At 39.9% G+C, this 14368-nt stretch overlaps 1 protein-coding gene across 1 annotated transcript in view; it reads left to right on the top strand.

The window, feature by feature from the left end:
• The window catches only part of RB1 (RB transcriptional corepressor 1), a 78119-nt gene that overhangs the window by 33195 nt on the left and 30556 nt on the right, over nucleotides 1–14368 (top strand). The window lies entirely within an intron of this gene.

Here is a 14368-nt window from a genome sequence, read left to right as displayed (position 1 = left end):
GGTATGTGGAGTGGAGCACAGTGGAGGGGATAAAAGGAACTGTGCAGTACACATACCTAAGGACCGTTGTGCTTCATTGGCCTGTGTCATATCTCACCTGGATCTCCCCAGGCGCAGGACAGTCTCCAGGCTGTGTTGGTGAGGTTGCCACTAGGGGGCGCAGCAGGGTTCCCTCAAAAAGCTGAGACGCTATGGCAGGCAGCTACGTGCAGTCCGAGCCTGTGCGCACTCTGCTTCTGTGTTGACTGCCACCACCTCCTCCAGCTGCCCATAAGGGAAAGGCTGTGAGCTGTAAGCAGCAAGCCGCGGGGTGGTGTCTCGGGAGTTAAGGAGTAGTGAAACGTTGTTTATGCTGAAATGGCTTGCTAAATCTCTGGGTCACTACAGTGAAGGATCCGAGGCCTGTACGTTGTAAGGTTGCACACGGAAATGTAAAGCCATGAGTCCTGTAGTGCAGAAAATCCACCTGTGCCTCACATCTGGCTGTGTTAGTCTGAAAACTGTAAGTAATTAGCAACAGGAGAAAATGCTTTCATGGCTGACTTGCAAGTCGGGTGTCCCAGAAGGGTCCAGTTAGTGAACTAAGGATTGGTTTACCATATTCTTCTGCAGTTCATCACCGGGATATACAAGGATGATTAAGGGACTGGAGCACATGCCTTATGAGGAAAGGCTGAGATACTTGGGGCTTTCTAGTCTGGAGAGGAGAAGACTGAGAGGAGATCTAATAAAGTATATAAATATATGAGAGCTGAGTGTCAGGAAGGAAGGGGCAGCCTCTTCTCACTTGTACCATGTGATAGGACAAGGGGCAATGGATGTAAACTACAGCACAGGAAGTTCCACCTCAACATGAGGAAGAACTTCTTTACTGTAACCACCACACAGCATTGGAAGAGGCTCCCCAGAGAGGTTGTGGAGTCTCCTCTGGAGACTTTCAAGACCCATCTGGATACATTCCTGTGCAACCATTTATATGGTCCTGCTCTGGCAGGGGGGCTGGACTCAATGATCTCCAGAGGTCCTTTCCAACCACTAGCATCCTGTGATCCTGTGGGTACAAGGTTTACAAAGTATCTGCTTAACTAGTAATTCCCTCAAGAAAAGGCAGGCAATCAAAGAAGTATAGCTCATAGTCTAGCTTGGTAAATAAGAATAGATGCATTTGAAAAACATTTATTTACAAATAATTGCATAGTGAAACTTGATTCCCCTGATTATTTGCCATGTATTTTCATTTAATTCTTACCTTCCCCCACAGCTGGGTGTATTTTATTGCAAGACTTGTCTGCTCATTAGAAAAGTCAGGTCTGTATTTATCCTTTCTTCCTTTTTTCTGACTGCTTTAGAAAGAAGGACTTCAATATGAGATTTAAAGGGACAGCGCAGTTGAACACAGAATAGCTTGAATTTATTAGTTTTACTTGTCACAAAGCTTTTGTGAGTAAAAACTCCTTGCATAGTTTCTATGAAGGCAAAAATCTCAAGTACATCTGACCTTTATCTGACTGTGGAAGCTGTATTGAATGATTGTGAAGGATTCTGTTTCTTACTGGCATCTGAAAATAATTTATCACTCCTTTGCTAGTCATTATAAATATGTTTATTACTTTTGCATAGCTGGCTGATTCAGTCATTTGTATTTTGGGAAGGAGATCAAACTTTTTTTTGTAGGTCATCCTTTCCTTTAACAAACAAAAAAAGCCCAAACAAACAACAACAAAAAAACAGCCCAAAAGCAGGTTCTTCTCAATTCTTAATTTGAAAAGGGAAAGGTGCCCATATCGTCTAAATCATGTGGAAAGTACTTCTTTTTCCTTAAATCTTTACTGAACTCTGAAGGGAGAAGCCTCATTTATTGACTGAAATACTATTTACCACTGAGGTTATAAGAACTAGAAGTCCAAGGGGTATTCCTTACAGAACCACAGTTTTAAAAGGTCACGTGGTAGCTTTTGCTGTTAACAGGAATCAGAGGCAGCTGCATTGTTTTTTTGCAGCCACACAGGCGAGCTGTGGCGGGCTAAAGGGAGTTCACTTACAGTCAGATTTAAGTCTGCTAGCTTCAACTGGGTTTTGGTGGGGTTTTTTTGTGGGATGAGCAAATGCTGAACCATTACACTACAGCTGTTGACACTACCCTTCTTTGGCTGTCTTGCTCTTTTATGCTTGGTATTTTGATTGGCTTTTGTATTTTTTAAAGAAAGAAGGAAGAGCAATATTGGCATGTGTGGTGATTTAGAGTGGTAATGTGATTTGAAATTTTAATATCTGATGCAAGATAAAGATGCCCCTACAAGGTTACTTCTCTTAATGGTTAAAATAGTATCAGAAGTAGACAGCCCTGCTTTTCTTTAGTTATAACTTCCTCCATTGCCTAAACTGCTCTGTAATGCTTCTCCTTTAATCAACTCTGTTGGTTCTATTATCAATTAAACATTCACTATGAAATCTGCAGTACTCTTTTTTTCATGTATCATTAATTAAACATAACTCAATGTTTGCAGTATGTATTTGTCCACTAACTGTGTAGTTAATACCTCGTCCCATACCAAAGGTTTCTGTTAGGTTTAAATTCTGCATCTCATTGTGGCAAAAATGCCTTTCTGAGGAAACCACATATTCCCAAAGTGGGTAAAGCATTTGACGCTGTCCCGCATGACATCCTGGTCAGCAGATTGGAAAAGTGTGGACTTGAGGGGTGAATCACTTGCTGGATAAGGAATTGTCTGGATGGCTGCACTCAGAGTTGCAGTCAATGGCTTAATGTCCAAATGCAGTCCAGGGACAAGTGGTGTCCTGCAGGGGTCAGTACAGGGACCAGTGTTGTTTAACGTCTTTGTCAACAATATAGACAGTGGCACTGAGTGCACCCTCAGCAAGTTTGCAGGTGACACCAAGGTGTGTGGTCTGGTTGACATGCTGGAGGGAAGGGATGCCATCCAGAGGGACCTTGACAGGCTGGAGAGGTGGGCACAAGCCAGCCTCCTGAAGTTCAACAAGGCCAAGTGCAAGATCCTATGTCTGGGTCAGAGCAATCCCAGGGACAAATACAGACTGGACAAGGAGTGGCTCAAGAGCAGTCTTGAGGAGAAGAACTTGAGGTGCCAGTTGATGAAAAACTCGTGAGCTGTCAGTGTGTGCTTGAAGCCCAGAACGCCAATCATGTCCCAGGCTGCATCAAAAGAGGTGTGACCAGCAGGACAAGGGAAGTGATTCTTCTCCTCTACAGCACTCTCATGAGATTCCACCTGGAGTCCTGCATCCAGTTCTGGTGCCCCCAGCATAAGAAGGACATCAAACTGCTGGAGTAGGTCCAGAGAAGGGCCATGAGGATGATCGGAGGGCTGGAACACCTCCCCTCTGGGGACTGGCTGAGAGAGTTGGGGCTGTTCAGCCTGGAGACAAGAAGGCTGTGGGGAGACCTTATAGCAGCCTTCCAGTACCTGAAGGGGACCTACAAGAAAGTTGGGAAGGGACTTTTTACAAGGCCTTGTGACAGCATGAGAGGGAATGGATTGAGGATGGTAGATTTCGACTATATATTTGAAAAAAATTCTTTACAGTAAGAATGATGAGACACTGGACTAGGTTGCCCAGGGAATTTGTGGACTCCCTCTCTCTAGAGGTGTTCGAGGCCAGGTTGGATGAGGCCTTGAGCAGCCTGGTCTAATGGAAGATGTCACTGCCCATGGCAGGGGGATTGGAACTAGATGATCTTTTAAGGTCCCTTCAAACCCATACCATTTTATGAGTGTATGTTTTATTGCATATGACAAACTCACTGAGCTGAAATAATAGCAGACCTACTTTTCTCCTTAAAGGAGAAAAATTTTAAACAGGTATGTTTGGCTTAAAAAGCATTAGACAAATCCAGATCTTGGTAAAGCTGTAAGAAGCCACAGCAATCAAGTACATCTTAATGCTGTGGTATATACTATGCAACCTCGTGGACTTTTAGTGTGCAAGGACACAGTTATTATGGAGCTCGTGGTACTTGAGTGCTTAGTGCCCATTTCCTTGGATGCAGTGTACGATTTCAATTTAGGTTTCTGTGCTCCTTGTAAGGAGGAATTGAACATCTAGAAGTGAGAGTGCATTTTCTTGTATGTATCCTTCTGAGTAGTGTTTTTATTAGGTTTATGTGTACCTGCTTTGGAATTATGTGTCTGAATGCAGTTCAAAGTCCTCTTTCTGATGTCTTAAGTAATTTTAAAACTGGAAGAAGTAGAAATTGTTGTACTGTCAACATTTTACACAACAGATTACTAGATAAGTCATTTACTATTATGTTAGAAGAATGACTCCCCAACCTTGTTGACAGGCAGCCAAGTAAGGCCAGGCGGCAAGGACTGGATATTGGGGCTATGTGTCTGTGTTACTGGCATCAAAGGGACAGTAGTTTGGGCTTGAATATTGCACCATAATCATTGGTGCTGTTTCATCAGTTCCCTAGCATGTTTTGGTATTTGCCAGCACTCCTCTGGAAAATGCCTAGGCAAGATTCGGGTCATGATGCAGCTCAGGGACTATTTTCAGCTACTGGTATGGGTTAGACATGGAGAAAGTTGAGCTGTGTGGAAGCAAGCTGTGCTTTGCTACCTGCCCTCAAGGCCTTAGGACAGGCCTTGGCTTGTGTTACAAGCTACAGATGTAGTTGTGGGTTCAACCATGAGCGACTTCAGCGCTGGCAAATGAGTCACGCATTCGCTTACTGTCTCTCTTCTAGGCTTCAGGAGTTCTATGTGTTTCTGCACAGCAGCCAGGTTCTTGCAGAAAAACTAGTACATGCCAAACACACTCCTTTCATGCCTACTAAATTTTGCCTTTCCTTAGATACAGCAATACGTCATTTGTGAATGAGGGACAGCCTTAGGCAAAACCAAATGTTCAGCTTATCCAGAATGACAACATTTGCAAGCGTGCTCACTGGCAGGATATCAGCCACCTAGGGAACTTCACTAGTATATAGACAGGCACCTCAAGAACTGCAGGCATTGGATCACTCTTGCAGATATCAGCCATCTCCTGTGATCATCTAGATTTTAGGCACCTAGTATCCTGTTTTAGCATGGAAGTTGCTATGGACAGTGATTTCTAACATGGAATTTTCCAGGCATTTTCCTTACAGGGGGAAAAACTGTGCTAAGGGTCACTGAACTGTGCCATTTCACATGCTTGCCATGCTCCTTCCAAAAAAGTTACTTTTGGAGGGTGCAGCTTTAGCCTGAAAGAAGGAACTGAGAACTGATTTGAGGTTTTCTGTCTGTACATACTAAATATATTTCTGCTTGCATCATGTGCGTGTTCCAGAAGGGTGTGATGTGAGAGAGGTGACTGCTGCCACTGCTGCTTGGTGTGATAGTGCTGAAGGATCACAGCAGTTCTGCTGTCTGTGGTGTTTTTTTTTTTTGTGGGTCTTTTTTTTGCTTGTTTGTTTGGGTTTGATGTGATGTGGTTTTGTGGGGTTTTTTTGTTTTGTTTTTGTTTTGCTTTTGTTATAAGGTCATGTGTTATCTCTGACATTTCAGTTGTAACAGCTGTGGCTAGAAAGCCCATAATTTTGCCTTTATCATGCAAGGCACATTATTAGAGGTCTGTAAGGTGGTTGCTGTTTGAGCATCTGTCAATATACCATATAGTATCATATAAATGTATATTTTTATATGCTTTTTAAAATTTGAGCACATACACACACATACACACTTTCAAATAAATGCATGAATAAAATACATAAGAGCGTTTCTCCCTTGCATTTCTAGTACTCCAAAAAGTTTCCTTTTCTAGAAACTGTGCTCTGCTTTTGGGGGCTTGAAACTTTTAACTGCCTTAGTAGCTGAAGGCAAATTGAAAAACCAGGAAGAATAGCAAATGGTAGTCTTCACTGCCTGCACCATCACTTTGAAAATCTTCCCTGCCACTCCTATTTATCGTGAAGATGACTCAAGCTGTTAATCATGCTTGGGTGTTGCCATGCAAGCAAATCCTCCAGGCTACTGGAAGAGAAACCAGAACACTTAAAGCTGAGGTCCTTTGTTTCTGCTTTTGTCTGTTGGCAATCTGTTCCCTTCTTGGTAGGCACTCGCTAAATGTACGAAACACTCACCAGGGTTCTAAGATACTGGTTATGGTAGCACAGTATTAATGGATTATCTGTTGCAGGTACACCATGTCAGCCCAACCCTTTAGATGATATTTTGATTCAAGTATCAACATGACCAAAGTGATTACCTAAGACACAGCAACTATGTGGAGTTTTCATTCTGTAAAATTTGGATGCCATTAGGGATTCAAATTTCTCTCTACTTCATCTGTTTTAAAGTGTAGAGTTTCTCTTATTAAGGGGTAAATGAGTCCTGTATTGTTAGACCTCTACAGCATAGGCTCCTTCTGTACTTGAGACAGAGCTGCACTTGCAGAAAGCAATTAATTCTATAATTAAAACAGGTATTTTACAATGGGATTATTCACTTTCTTAAGGTACTTCTTTCCATTTACTGTAGAGATTATCTATCTTAATGACAAACCTAAACTAGATGTATAATGTTCATCTGCTAAGGTTACTTAAAGTGAATCATATGCTCAATATTAGTTTTCATAACTGTGTTTCCCCTTTTAGCATTTGGGGGACATTAGCAAAAGGTAATTTAGTTACTCCTAGTGTTGCTTTAGGTGGCTGCCTGTGCTGTATAATCTCACCTGTAGTCACTGTTGTGGTTTCTGCTTGTACGGAGGTCCTGTATTGTTACCAGTGTGGCTACAGAAACAAAGGATGTGTCATCATCTCCCTGGCTGTAGGTTTATAGCTGTAATACGGACTTGGGTTTTTACAGCCTTTGCTTCATGGAATTTCCAGCTCTGTTGGTGCTTGCCTGTGTCTACACTGTTCCCAAGGACTGATAGCTGCAGAAGTATGACTTAGTTGGCCATAATATATTTGGCTTTAGTGTTTTTTTTTTTTTAATTTGCCCAGATAATTAGTAGCATGTTAACAAAAAGTAGTTGAATAGTTTCCTGGGAATCTTTCATTTTCAAGTTTTTTTGGTGTTTGTTTGTGGTTTTTGTTGTTGGTGTTTGTTTCGTTTTTTATATTCTCCAGTGTTTTGGTGGCCATACCATGGCTGTAGGACTTTCATTTTAGTCCTGCTCTGTTTCTTGATAGTTTGGACTTCACCTTTTCATCCTGCAGCAAACTCAGCATTGCATACACTTTGTCAGAATGTTTAAAGGTTGCCCATGGGAAAAAATATATTAAAATTCAGGGAGATAGATTAGATATCAGGGAGATAATTTTGTAAAATCTTGCAAACTGGGGCAAATTTTATGTGACTCTCTCCTTAAACGCAGAAGTAAATACTGCTTGAGTTAAATTCCATGGCCCTATCCCTGCTGCTGCTTTGCTGGATGGGGACATGCTCTCCAGTTGTGTAGTTTTGTTAAGTTTCTATAGGGAAACAAAACTGATGCAATAGGTAGAACAATGTTTTGGGTTTAATTTTGTCTTGCTTATTTTGTCCAAGTCATGGTCCTGAGGTTTTATTGCTCTTTTTGTCCTTATGGCTGTGCTATTTGAGACATTCTGTAGTTAGCTTTTCTATGCAAGATAGAATTAGCTACTGTTAAAAGCAAAGTAAGTGCCAAACAAACATTCTGATGTGAAGGGGTTTTTCCAGCTACGTGCTCATTTTGCAAGCTCTTAAGGGGATAACAGTATTTTGTCAAACTCAAACTGTCAAGTTATATATCATTGGACGTGGGTTTTTTGCCTCTCTGCTTCCTGTATTTGCTCTTAACTTATTGTATGCATAAATGCATGGTGGGTTTTTTTTTGTTTGTTTGTTTTTTTTTTGTTTGTGGGTTTTTTGGTAGGCCAAATAAGTGCTTTTGTGCCTGCCTTTATACTCCTTTATAATGTATAAATTGATAGTATTTTAGTTGTAGGTTTGTATCACTGACTGACTGTCTTACAGGAACTTTCTGATAATAAAAAATCCTTGTCAGGAATGAGGATCTTCCTGCTTAGAATTATTGAATGGGCATATGTTCGCTGTCCTGTAGAACAGTAATCCCTCCAGGTTTTTTGTGAAGCTCTTCATCTGGGTTGATTTTTCTTGTCAGCATGGGTTTGCTTCAGGCTGGTATCTACCTGTGGTACAGCTGAGTGCTTGTCCGACTAACATCTGGACTTGTGTGTGTGGTGTTCTCTTGAACCCCTGAGAAGAGAGTTGAGGCTTTCCAGTTAAACTGTACCTAGTCTGAAGTTGGCATGAGTAAGTACCTTAACTGTCATCACCCTGTCCTTCCTGTTCAGGAGTTAGTCTGCCCAAAACCAGCTTGTGTTTGGCCTGCTCTGTCTGTGCCTGCCTGCTGCAATCTTACCTGGACAGAAATAGCTGCTGATGTTTTTTTTGTTGTTAGTTTTTGTTTTCCCACCCACAGGAGCATGTGAAACACAGTGTGAGCATACAGTGTATATGGTAATGTTTCTTTCACACATAAAAAGTGTTAAATATCTTTAAACAAGTAGACCAAGAGTTTTCACGTTTGGTTTCATTAGTGAAGTATATTTTTGTTGGACTTTAAAAAGCAAATATTTTGGTACTTGCTTTACCATCTGTATTCTCAGGTTTTTTACCATGTTTTGCTATATACTTAACACTTTTTTCCATTAAGAAATATCTGCAGTGTTGGTGGACTCTTTTTATTAGTTTTTGAAAATACTGACGTTTTACTATGGATGCTTCCAACTTTAGTCAAGTGTAGTTCTTGATGCTGTGATAAGTAATTTTTGTAATGCAGTATCACTCCTTAGTGACCAAGGATGTCTTCAGTTTTTATTAACTTAATAGTTGCTTTCAGAAAGTGCTTACAAGGACAAACTTCCAAAAATTAATAGTACTACTGTTCAATAATTTTACAGAAGGGTGAAGACTTGCATTTGATGCGACTTCCTTTTGTAAAGCAGCAGGTTTTGCAAAACTCATTGAAAAGCAGAAGAGTTAACATATCCACAGTTGTTGTTTTCATGTGAGATGTACTTTTATTCCAGAGATCACAGGATCACAGGATGTTGGGGGTTGGAAGGGACCTCTACAGGTCTTTGGGTCCAACCCCCTGCCAGAGCAGGATCATAGAATCTAGTGCAGGTCACACGGGAACACATCCAGATGGGTCTTGAAAGTCTCCAGAGAAGGAAACTCCACAACCTCTTTGGGGAGCCTGTTCTGGTGCTCTGTGACCCTTACAGTAAAGAAGTTCTTCGTCATGTTGAGATGGAACTTCCTGTGCTGTAGTTTACATCTGTTGTCCCTTGTCCTATCACAGGGCACAAGGGAGAGGAGGCTGTCCCTTCCTTCTTGTCACCCAGCCCTCAGATATTTATATACATTTATTAGATCCCCTCTCAGCCTTCTCCTCTCCAGACTAAAAATGCCCAGGTCTCTCAGCCCTTCTTCATAAGGCACATGCTGCAGTCCCTTAATCATCCTTGTAGCCCTCCATTGGACTCTCTCAAGTAGATCCCTGTCCCTCTTGAACTGGAGAGCCCAGAACTGGATGCAGTATTCTAGGTGGGGCCTCGCTAGGGCAGACTAGAGGGGGAGGAGAACCTTCCTTGATCTGCTGGACATGCTCTTCTTAATGCACCCAGGATAAATGCACCCTGGGATAGATAATGTCATTAATTTCAGTTGTCTCCTGCTACTCATATTATTATTTAAGAGTTTGGTTTTTTTTCTTTAAGTCAGTAACTTGCTGCTTAAAAAGGTGGAATTAGTGCCAGTCTTAAAGCTATGTGTGTGCAAAAGTGTTCTTTTATCATGTCATAAAAAGATAAAACTTCTTGTTAGAGGACCTCCTTTGTAATTGTTTGTGGTTTGATTCTAGTGTTTAAACAGTAGAAAATTTAGCTCTTAGTGCAGGACAGCTCGAGTTTTTGATATGACTAGAGAGACTATGGTGCTTGTTAAACAGGAAATATAATTTTAAACCCAAATTCTCAGTTCTGAAATTTTTAGTTTTCCAAATAAATGGTAGGTTTTATAGAAGACCACATGATATATGCAGAGTTCTTTCAGTTTGTTTAAAGTTTGTGATAAGTTCAGGGGTTTTTACTGGAAGAAGTGGTCTTGCTTTTATAAGCAGCTGTATAACAGGAACTGCATGGGAAGGAAGAGATAAATTTGAAAGGCTTCAGTGTCAGAGCAGAATTGAAGGATTAGAACAAACTTCTCCAGCCAACTTCTTGCACAAATATTAGGCTGTGCAAGGGTGGCTTTCTGAATTCACATTCATCTTAAATGAGTTCTATTGAGTGTATTCTGAAAATGTGATAATTCAGTGACTGTCAGTTGAATTTATGTAGTTTTTTCAGCACTCTGATAACTGGGAAACAAATGCAGTCCAGGCATTTACAACTTCTAGATTTAAAATCATTCTGATTTACATTTTGCCTTAGCTTTTGAAATGTATCTTCAATTCTGCCAGTGATGCTCAAAGAGCCAGTAATTCTGGGGTACAAATGAGACTGGTCTAGCAAAAAAGGGAACTTACCAGTATTTACAGATCTGCTGAGGAGTAAGAACCTTGTATATAACACATCTACTGCGAGAAAAGTATAAACAAATTGCTCTTAATTAATAAAACTCCTAGAAAATACCTTGGAAGAACAAATAATGCTAGAGGATACTGTGCTCCAATGGGATTATAAAAAATCTCAGTCTCAAAGTAAACCTTGCTGTAGTTTTTGCTGACTTCTTTTTGTCATTGTGAAAAACCTCATCTTTGGCAGTGGTGCTGGTTGAATTGCAAATGAAAATCACTTTTTCATTTCCAAGAGGTGACAGAAGACTGCATAATCAGGGGTATTATGGAAAGGCTAAATGGCAATCAAGTGCTTCTTGCCTCTTCCAAAACAAATGAGGAGGCAGTAATGAAACTAGTGGATCTGAAAAAAAGGAGGTTTACTTAGATTAGTTTTGTTCCACACACACTTACAGAAGATAAAAATGCTGTGTTGCTGAACACATAAAAACATTTGACCCAGAAAGTCCTGAGGTACCACTGATGAAGTGAGACAGCGTTTGGACAGAGCGTATAGCTCTCCTGCTGTTATCTTCTTCCCCAGGCATCCAGCCTTGGCCACTATTGGAGGGAGGATTGCGGACCAGAATGTTTAGAATCTGAACTATTACAGCTGTTTATATCTCCTACCTGATCCCACAAGCTCTTTTTTAAACTTTACATTTCTATGACTGAAGTTATTTTCATAAGAAAGAAAAATTTGGAAGTTGATTCCAATTAAGAATTTCTTGCCAGCCTGAAGCATCCGGTAGGTTTTTAAAAACACTTTCACATGAAAAGTATAAAGATGTATTTGACTTGGTTCTGGTATGTTTTTTAAATGTCAAAGACTTGTATACCGAGTGAAGCAAATACTGGCTTGCATCCTGTGTCTGAGAAAGCCAGAAATTAAAATCTCAAGATGAATGTAAAAAGTATAAAATGGGATATCTTTTGCTTTTAAAGTAATGATATTTTGAAGTAAATCAGAGGTGTTGATAGAAAGTTTTTCTGCATCTCTTGGAACTGATGGTTAATTACCTAGTAATCAATGTCTGCCTACCTTGATTTAAGACAAAAAAAATGCTTGGAATCAACTGTATTTTAATTGATTGTGTTTTTATGATGTATGCAGTATCTGCATTCTGATGAAGAAAACCACACTACAAACTCAATCCTAAAACTGCCTGCCCTGCCCCTGCAATAGGCATATGAGTAAAAATAATGTACTTTTAGGAAGTACTGAATGCAATACATTCAGATGTTTAGGAGCTCTGATGATATAAGCATGACAGAGGAACAGAGCTCCCTTTCAGATTAAAATTTTGTCATAAGCTATTACCAGAGAGACAGAAGAGTTGATCTCAAAGGTATGAGCAGGAATGTACCAGTGAAGACATTGCTGCACGCAATAGCAGTCCAGGATAATCTTGTTGCAGAACCAGAAAAGGTGGAGAAAACCTCATCCACTCCTGAATAGCTGGTAGCTTGGCTTTATATCAGCTTCTTGTGGAAGGTTCAGGTTCACTCCCTCTCTTCTTAATCAGTCAAATCAGGAATTTCTCAAGTAATACTCAGATCCTCTAAATGACAGATGTTGTTTTTTTGACTTTATTCTTTCGTTGTTGTTGTTGTTCTCACCCCCCTATCTCAGAAAGAGTGAAGTATGTTTAATAACAAAAAATAGAAAGCTGCTTCAAACAAATTTGGAGATAGGAAGATGCTAATTGGTCAGAAAGCTGCTGTGCTGGGTTTCACTATGCTATGGCAAAAAGCGGAAGCTACTGTCCTGGAGACTTAGTGCAAAGGAGAAAAAACCTGATAAACCAAGGAAAGTCTGTTTTGAAGTGGATTACCCATACATGTGACCTTATCTGCTTGTTCTGCTTTTAAGTCAGTGATTATTTGCCTGCAGTTTCCTAATCTCAGAAAAAAAAAAGCTGCTCCTTACCAGGGTGAGGCTATAGGGTGTTTGTTGCTATCATGCAGAGGTGTTGCTGAACAAGTTGTCACTCAAACTGAGTAACAGCTTTGCTGAGCTTGAGGATAGTCGTAGCCTGGAAACATAACCCAACAGTGACATTAAGGTCTCAAAGTCTTTGGAAGGAATATTAAATAGGATCTTTATAGAGGGACACATTGAAATATTAGAGATGTGCATCTGCTTTTGAACTTTGGATTTGTCAGTGGCATATGGAAAATGTACAGAATTTCTACTCTTGCTAGGGCTTTTGAGCATCGTTCTGAAGTCTGATATGTATCGTAAGAGTTTAGGATTCCCAACTGTAATAACTGCCTATTTTCACATATTATGCAGACTTTGGTATCTATGCTATTTTTATAGCTTCAGCTCTTAGTATTTTATTTTTCCATTCATAAATTCTGTGGAAAAAGATTTAAAATGCTCTTAAATTAAATTTCAGTTGTTGTAAGTTTCTAACACTCTTTGGGTAACTCAGTTTTCCAGTAGTAGTAGACAATGCACACTTCATGTGTAACAAACAAGCAAAAGCTTCACAAAGGGAAGTAAACTGAATCAGGTAACATACCATCTACAGATAACATACCATATATTCTGACAGCTCATTATGCATTTTATCCAGCGTTGGTTTGTGCTTCCCTGAGGTAAAAATGCCTCAGTGCTATATGTGCTGTAACTTCCTGCCCTAAATCTGAAGTGTAAATTCATTTAAACTCAGTTCTCAGTTCTTACTCTCAACTCCAGTGTTTTTTTGGGGGAGGAAAAACCAACACATACTACTTACTTTTACCTTTAAAAATATTTATTTAATTATACAGTAATGTTAAATTAATTTTGAGGAAAATGTACACAATGTTCTTAGTATCTGGGAAACCATACGTGGCAGGATGTTTTAAAGCACTTTTATCTACATATTCCTGTTTGTAACAGTAATACACATAGATTTCTCCTTTTACATGGTTCTGACTTTTCAAACTGTCCTGATTAATTTTGCCACCATGTAGCCTCGAGTGTTTTATTTTTAAAATGTATGAAGTTTGCAAGAAAATAGCATTTGAAATTTTAACTGCTCACATTTCATCTTTATAGGACACAAAGGGTGAGAGGAATCTTCACTCTGAAAATTACTGTCTTGTGTTTTTTTGTGGGACACCAAGTAGTTTCCTAGAAGAACTATTCGAGTTGTTGTTGTAAATGAGAACATGCTCATTTCTCGTTAGCTAAAGGTCTAAGAAACTATTATTTTGAGATTGAATTATATTGGAGGATGTTCTTTTTCTCAGAAGTCATGTTGAGTTGAAGAACATCTCACAAAAGAATTCAATAAAATGGTGCTGTACCTAAAGCTCTAACTTCAGTCATCAGAGGTTATTTTGTTATAATTACACAGACATCTGAGACAGAGGTGAGAAGAAAAACCAGTTTGAGTTGTTTCCAGCTGCCCTAAACCACCAGAAAATGTAATTACTTTATGGGGGCCAGGCTTGTGGAGAGAGCATATATTTTATCAGATAAACCTGAGTGAAACAAAGTTCTTGTAACCCATTCATTGAAGCCTCCTGCAAACATAATGGTCCCTAAGAAGGAAGGTGCACGAAGGAGGAGGAATAAGGCAGAGAACAGACCAGAGCAGGCACAGTAGCTGAAGTGCTGTAATCAGTATGGTGCTGTTTTCCTCAGCTACTGAATACTGCAGTATAAACCAGGTAGTTTCACCCCTGTTCTCAGTTTCCATTTTGGAAACCAATATAATTATGAAAAATGAGCAATTGTTTTAACTTTGGAAGCAAAACCCACCTACTTTTTCATTTGTGTTTGACTTGCCAG

Source organism: Indicator indicator, chromosome 1 (genome assembly GCF_027791375.1).
Source record: "Indicator indicator isolate 239-I01 chromosome 1, UM_Iind_1.1, whole genome shotgun sequence".
Lineage (NCBI taxonomy): Eukaryota > Metazoa > Chordata > Aves > Piciformes > Indicatoridae > Indicator > Indicator indicator.
Note: the sequence above shows the minus strand (reverse complement) of the source record. Positions and strands in the feature narration are given on the sequence as shown.